At 43.2% G+C, this 6,509-nt stretch overlaps 1 pseudogene; it reads left to right on the top strand.

The window, feature by feature from the left end:
- The window catches only part of LOC104913215, a 12,639-nt pseudogene that overhangs the window by 2,947 nt on the left and 3,183 nt on the right, over positions 1–6,509 (top strand).

Here is a 6,509-nt window from a genome sequence, read left to right as displayed (position 1 = left end):
CGAAGGAGACGCCGCACGAGCCGCCCTCTCTGCTGGACACGGTCAGTGGCTATTGCGGGCCGCTCATCCTTTGTTTCCCTCTTTTCTTCCTGCTTTCCTTCTTTCTTGCTTTTTCCTTTTTTCTCTTTGCTCTGCTTTGCTCTTGTCCACTTCCTTGTTTCTTTTCCTCCGTGCTAGAGCTACTAGTTGTCACTGTTAACGACTCTGTGTCCTTCAAGCATGTTCTGGTGCAGGACCTGCCAGGGTCTCGTGTACGCACTGCCTGCTACTGCAGCTGGGCATGGTGTTGTGCTGCGAACTTCTTACCCTCCTCCCAGCAATTTGGGGTGTTGTTGTGGTGCTGACAGCGCTGTGTTTTTTACTTCATTGAGGAATGTGTTGAGGGATGGTGAACTCTTAATTTTTCTTTGTATATTGCGCAATTTTGTTGTAATTTCTGACACTGTTGATATAGTGGTATTGGTGTCTTGTTCCCATGCAAGTTGTGGAGCAGTTGGTGTCTGTTCCACTTCTTGTTGGAGGCATGCTTTTACTTCTAATGGCTTGTGTTTAATCTGCTTATTATGTTTATTTAATATTTATACCTGTGGTGTCGTATATGCAAGAGATCCTCAGCTGTTGATTTTGAACTTCTTACAGAAGCTATCTATCCATTATCAGAGCTTCTCTTTTCCAGAGTAAAATCACTGCCATAGGGCTATTACAACATCTATTTTATTTGTGCTCTTGCCTCTAATTGTTCTGCAAAGGGGTGCTGGATATGAAAGGTCATTTTGGTGGTGATGTCCACCAGGCTGTATTACTTGCTTGTAATGATGTTGATATTAGGTCTCGTTTCTTCTTTGATTCTCATCTGCAAGAGATGTAAACAGCAATGAGAATTTTGCATTCTCTCCGCCTATTTTATTTGTGTCGACATTGCTTCACCCTACAGAGTTATTATGACAGTAGCAAAATCAATACATCGTTTTTCTATATGCATTTCATCCATGTCATTACTCTCCAGTTCCATGGACTGCCCTCAATCATTTTTGCCAACCACTCTTCTATTTGCTGTGGCAAGTGATGCAGCCCTGGTGCTGACCACAGTCGTTGCTTCCCTGCTGGTCACCTCTGAGTGTTTACTCTGATATTCCTTCTTTGTGTTTCCTTTTGTTGTTGTGATTCAAAGCCACAAATTTTCATTCTTACTGTGGATAGTGGGGATTGTTTTGGGTACTTGTGCAACGTTCTTCTGTACAGTTATCGCTTTAAACCATTCTGACAATAGTATTTTGTTTTGCTTTATTTATTCATGTGTTTATTATGTTATTTATTGTATGTTGCTGTGGAGTGTAATGGTTCTAATTTTCTTGCCAGGTGTAGTTCCAGAAGGTCATTCTGGATGCTAAATCTGTAGGAGTCTGTGGCTGGGGTACTTGGAGCCCCAATCATTTGCGTGGGCATGGAGGATTCGTTGCTTGGTGTTTTCTATCCTGTAATTATATTAGTGCCTACTTTGACTGCCACTGTCATGACATGGACTCTACAACTGCTGTTGGTTGTTGGTGTTCAACATTTCCAGCTGAGACTGCTAAAGGAGTGCAAGTCTGGAAGGGTTGGTCTTGTGGTGACAGCGCAGCAGGCATTGTTCTCTGATGGTTCTGGATATCAGTACTTGTTTCTTGTCAGAAACTCTCTCCTCCTCTTCTTCGGTTGTGCAGTAAAGGAAATGTGATGCAAGCTGTCACTTGTGACTTGGGAATTTTCTGACTATAAATCTGTGTTTCTGATTAGGAACTGGCGGGATCTACTTCGGCTTGTTTTCATGTTCATTCAGTGTTAGCATCAGCAGTTGTCCCTTTACAAAGACTGTTAGATGCTTCTCTTCAAAATCAAAAACAGAAAGAGGGAAAAGAACCCAGGAAATACATATGTTCAGTCCATTTGAATCATAACAACAACTTGCTCATTAGCTTTAGAAATACATTTAATTACCTCCATGTAATATTTCCTTATGAACTTGTGGAATCATCATAAAGCTTGAATCATTGTCATCAGAGTGCCTTCCAAGCACTGTGTATGTTATACTGTTCCTTCTGGTTCTGTCAGGTTTGGTACTGTCATTGATGGGAAAGGTCTGTGAAAGCCAAAGCCAAATTAGGGGTGGGAAAGACAAGTGTGGCATCTGGTGGAGGTGAAAGTGGAAGCGGCACTGAATGGGGCCTGTCTGTTTCCTCCTGTGAAGAGTTGGGGGAATTCCTTCTTCTTGAGGAAATGGAAGTAATTGGGAAGGCCAAGGGACATGCCATAAGACAAGAATAAGAGATGTCTGCTTGTCTTCTGTATCTGTGTTCAGAATGTGGAATGGAAGTTACCAGGAGGCTGTAAGAAGTGGGAACTGGAGGCCTTGAGGTAGTACATGATCTTGAGATAATACATAGTGTGGAAATACCTAAAATGTCTTCTGATATTATGAATTTATCTCTTGTACTAGTCTTGAATCCTTCTCACTCCTCTGGGAATTGTTGAACCTACCTTGACACTTCTGCTATTCCTGCAAAATGAAGTGGGAATAGCACTAGCGAGTTGCATGGTGGCATGGGCTTTTTACCCTTGAATGTGAAGTCAAATTTGAGGTAGGTGAAGACATCTGCATTGACTCTGATTATCTCCAAAGAGAGCAGTTCAGTACCCTTCCTGTCCTGTTGTTCTACAGAGTGTCAACTGCTATGGGGGGGTTTGGGTTTTGCATATGTACTTGGTTTTCTTTCCTGGAATTATTCTGCATTATGGCCCATTTTTAAAGTGATGTGTAATCTTGACTTTCACTGCCACTTTTCTGAGCTGTTCAAGTAGAAGCTGTAGCGAAGTTTAATCATCCCATTGGACTTCTCTGAAGGTGATGCTTTTCTTCCTTCTCTTCTTGTTTTCTGCTCACCACATCTCTGCTGTCTACTAACTCTGCTAGTGTCCACTAAGTGTTTCTGCTCAGAAGCTGTGGTGTTCTTTCCATTGATCCTTCTCAGAAAGGGGTGTATAATGTGTTGACCAATGAGTCCTGGGTTTTTTTGTACAACCTTTTACCAAAGATTTCTTCAGTTTCTTTAGTACCACAAAGTTGCTTCTACAAAAGATACAGCAAGCATCATGTTGTATTTTCCCCTTCCATTTATGATAATGTGCTTTGAAATACAAAGTTGTAGGACACTACCATGTGGAAAATGCACAAATGAGAGAAATGTTTTTCTGTATTGGACAAGGGATTGAGATGACAGCAGAGGATCTGGCCATGTCAGTTCCATGTATCCTATGGTAGCTATGGTAATCCTTCTTGTCTCCTGCGAGTGCTGATTAAAATGGTGTGATTTTTGTCTGTGCCTTATGATGAGCTTTTGGTACCATCTGGGTTGACAGTTTCTCCCATCAGAAGTGTTCCCTTCCTCTCGTAGCTGCCTGGTGCAAGAAATGTGCTGGTGATGGGATGTGAGATGCAGAGTGCTGATTATTTTCTGGTGATCATTTTTCCTCCCATATATGGAAAGCATATATGATGTGGGAGAGTAGCATCCCTTCTGTCATGGTCGGAAACGTCAGGAGCTGCAACACTGTGGATATTTCCATGATGGTGCTCCTGATCAGACACTATTTCTAAAGAGACAAGGAGAAGTGGATGTAATCCTTAAGGGCTCAAAGAACAACGTGTGCTGTCTACGATCAGAGTGGTACCAGTTCTAAAGAGGGAATATCTAATGACTGTGGTGTAGAGTCTGGTAGCATTTCCATCTGAGATCGTTGAGATGGTTCAAAGAACTCAATGTTCCTGAGGTGTGTAAGAGCCTGGCTGACACTGTGTAGCTCTGCTTTAGCTCAGCTGTTGTTGGTGTTGTTGAGGGAAAGTGAAGATCTGCTCAGCCCTAGATCACATTGAGTGTGGGACTTAGAGTTGGATCCAATTGGTGGAGTGGATCAAATTTCACGTTTGTGATCCTGTGAGCAGCTCTGAGTAGGGTCTGGACATTCATTCTTGGTTTCCTTAGCAGGGTAGAGAGAGTCTTGTCTGAGAGACTCAGAGAGATTTAGAAGAAGATGGATTATGTCACTGGACAATAGTTAGAAAATGCTGACTGAGCTGGAGAACGTGTTTGCAAGGTTAGCGGTTATCAGTAGAAAACCTTTAGAGATGGCCAATCAATCGCTTCTTGACCTGGATCCTATGATAACCTCCAGGAATTCAGCTGTAGGATGTCACCATGAGAAGTGATGTGAAATTTATGGCCACAAAAATGCCTTGCTTTATGGGTCTGAAGTGTCCATCTGCTATCTTCCCTTGATATCCCCTTGCCCTGTGAATATCTGGTTATCTGGGAACACACAGTATATACCATCTTTGATGAGGCATAGAGAAGTCTTCAACAGTGTAACTGTTGACAGCAAGGTCATCTTGGTGTGATGTGATGATGTTCCACAGTTCCCTGAGCAGTTAAGTTTTGTATACCTTCTCTCCCTGTTGTATTTGTGTCATTCCTGCTAGTGAAGTCATTTGCCATATCCACTTTTATTCGCATGTGTTTGAATATGGAATGTTGTTGCTCAAGCAAGGAGCTTTTCCCAATATTGGTCGTTCTGGATGACTTCATCGAACCTCCCCATGATCTTCCCTCTGCTGCTGTTCTTTCCTGGGAGTGGAAGAAGTGCTGTCTGTATTCAAGATATTTGCAAATCTTGTTCTTCAGTGATGTGCAATGGGATCTTATATTATTCCTCTCTCCAGTTATGAAAGCATCCTAATCCATTGCTTTGGAAATATATTTGTTAACAGTGGATTAGATGTAGTGTGTTGAGTTCTGGCTGCTGTCAGATTTCAGATCTTCAGGCAGTTGCCCATGAGTGTGGGGTCTGACCTTTCCATTCTATTGAGCTCAGATAATCATTGAGTGAAAGTTATTAGCCCTCAGTTCTCCCTCTTACTTCCCTTCTGCTAGATGTGTCCCAGAGAGCACTATATCCAGTGACAGTCTGTTATTTGTTCTAAAGAAGTATCTACAAAGACAGGTAAGTCATTTGTGTTAAAAGATTGTAAGAGTGATAGACAGCTGTATTTTTTTTCTTTTTGCTGTTCAGTCATGGTCTCTTTTTATTGGATGGACTAAATATTGCCAGGGTATTGCCTGTAGGTTTGGAGTCTTCCAGTAATCTTGTGTATGCTAATGCAGGTAAGATACAAGGATGCAGGAGGAAGAAGAGTTCATCTTTGTATTATGACTTTACACCAGGTAAGCAGATGGCAGAAACCAAACTGATCAATGACTTCTTATGAATCTGGACTGAAGACATTGCTGTTCTCAGGAAGCCTTGTTTTCTTCAGCAGTGGGTTTCTACATGAACCAGCGATATATTAGAGCAGGAAGCAAAGAGATCAGGAGGCACAAGATTGTACAGTGCTGAAGGACCATGGTGTACATCATGAGAAAGATGTGAGTTGCTCCCACCCTCACACTGGCAGATGCCAAAGTATGGGGCAGGTGGTGTTGAATACAAAAGAGGTCAGAGAAGACCTGCTGTGTAGGCAGGTGGCAGATTTTGTCCTGCATGTTTAGCCACTCAGCCAACTTGTTTGAGTAGAGGAAGAGGAGAATGATCCCAGTATCCAGCCCTGACAGTGTGCCTGCTGAAGGTATTGGTCACAGATGGTGAACACAGATATCCACAAAAGAAGAAGAAAATCTCATATTTCCTTTCCCATCTGAATCACCTTGCTAATATGGAGGCTCCTGTGCACACCCTCCCACAGCTCTCACCTGCAGAGAAGTGCAGGCTGACAGGAATACCAGCAGGTAGCTCTCACTTTGCATCCCAGTTTCCTCTCAGAAACCTCTCTGCCTTCAATCGTTGTAGGACTGACACACACAGCAACTGGAGCCACCATTACCAGAGTGTTGGCTCAAAGCAACGTTTAGATTTACTTTGCTGAAAGAAATACACAAAAGGTAGGTGATAAGAGCATGTTTTTGGAAGTAATTGAGTTAAACCACAAGGTTTCCGACAGAGAAACGCTCATAGTAGGAACTGTCCCAGTAACCAACCTATGGGTACAGAACATTTCACAGCATGGTCATTTCAAGTGGAAGACAACAGGAAGAGATTAATTGGTGTCTCATTGCAAGTAAATAGCTATGAACTACTACTAAACGAGTACAGTGAAAATTGCTGAGAGTAAAAACTTGTTAAAAAAACGATCTCAAAGAGAACTGAAGCATAAGAAATGGAAAATTGCAAAGACGAAGCGATTCCGGCACGATCTGCAGAAACACAAGAGCAGTTCTCTCCGCGAGCCACATGATGGCGCTCTGAGCTAAGGAACGCGCGATGCGATCCGAGGAAGGGAGGGGAACACCTTCCGGTGCCCATGGAAAAGAAGACAGAGCAAGAGCGAGAGGCGGGGAGGAGGAGGCGCGTCCCGTGAGGAAGGACTGCGGGGGCGAGCGCGGCCGGAGGGTTCGGAGCAGGCGGGTCGGGAGGTGCGTGTC

Source organism: Meleagris gallopavo, chromosome 15, assembly GCF_000146605.3.
Source record: "Meleagris gallopavo isolate NT-WF06-2002-E0010 breed Aviagen turkey brand Nicholas breeding stock chromosome 15, Turkey_5.1, whole genome shotgun sequence".
Taxonomy (NCBI): Eukaryota; Metazoa; Chordata; class Aves; order Galliformes; family Phasianidae; genus Meleagris; species Meleagris gallopavo.
This window is presented reverse-complemented; position numbering and strand designations above follow the sequence as displayed.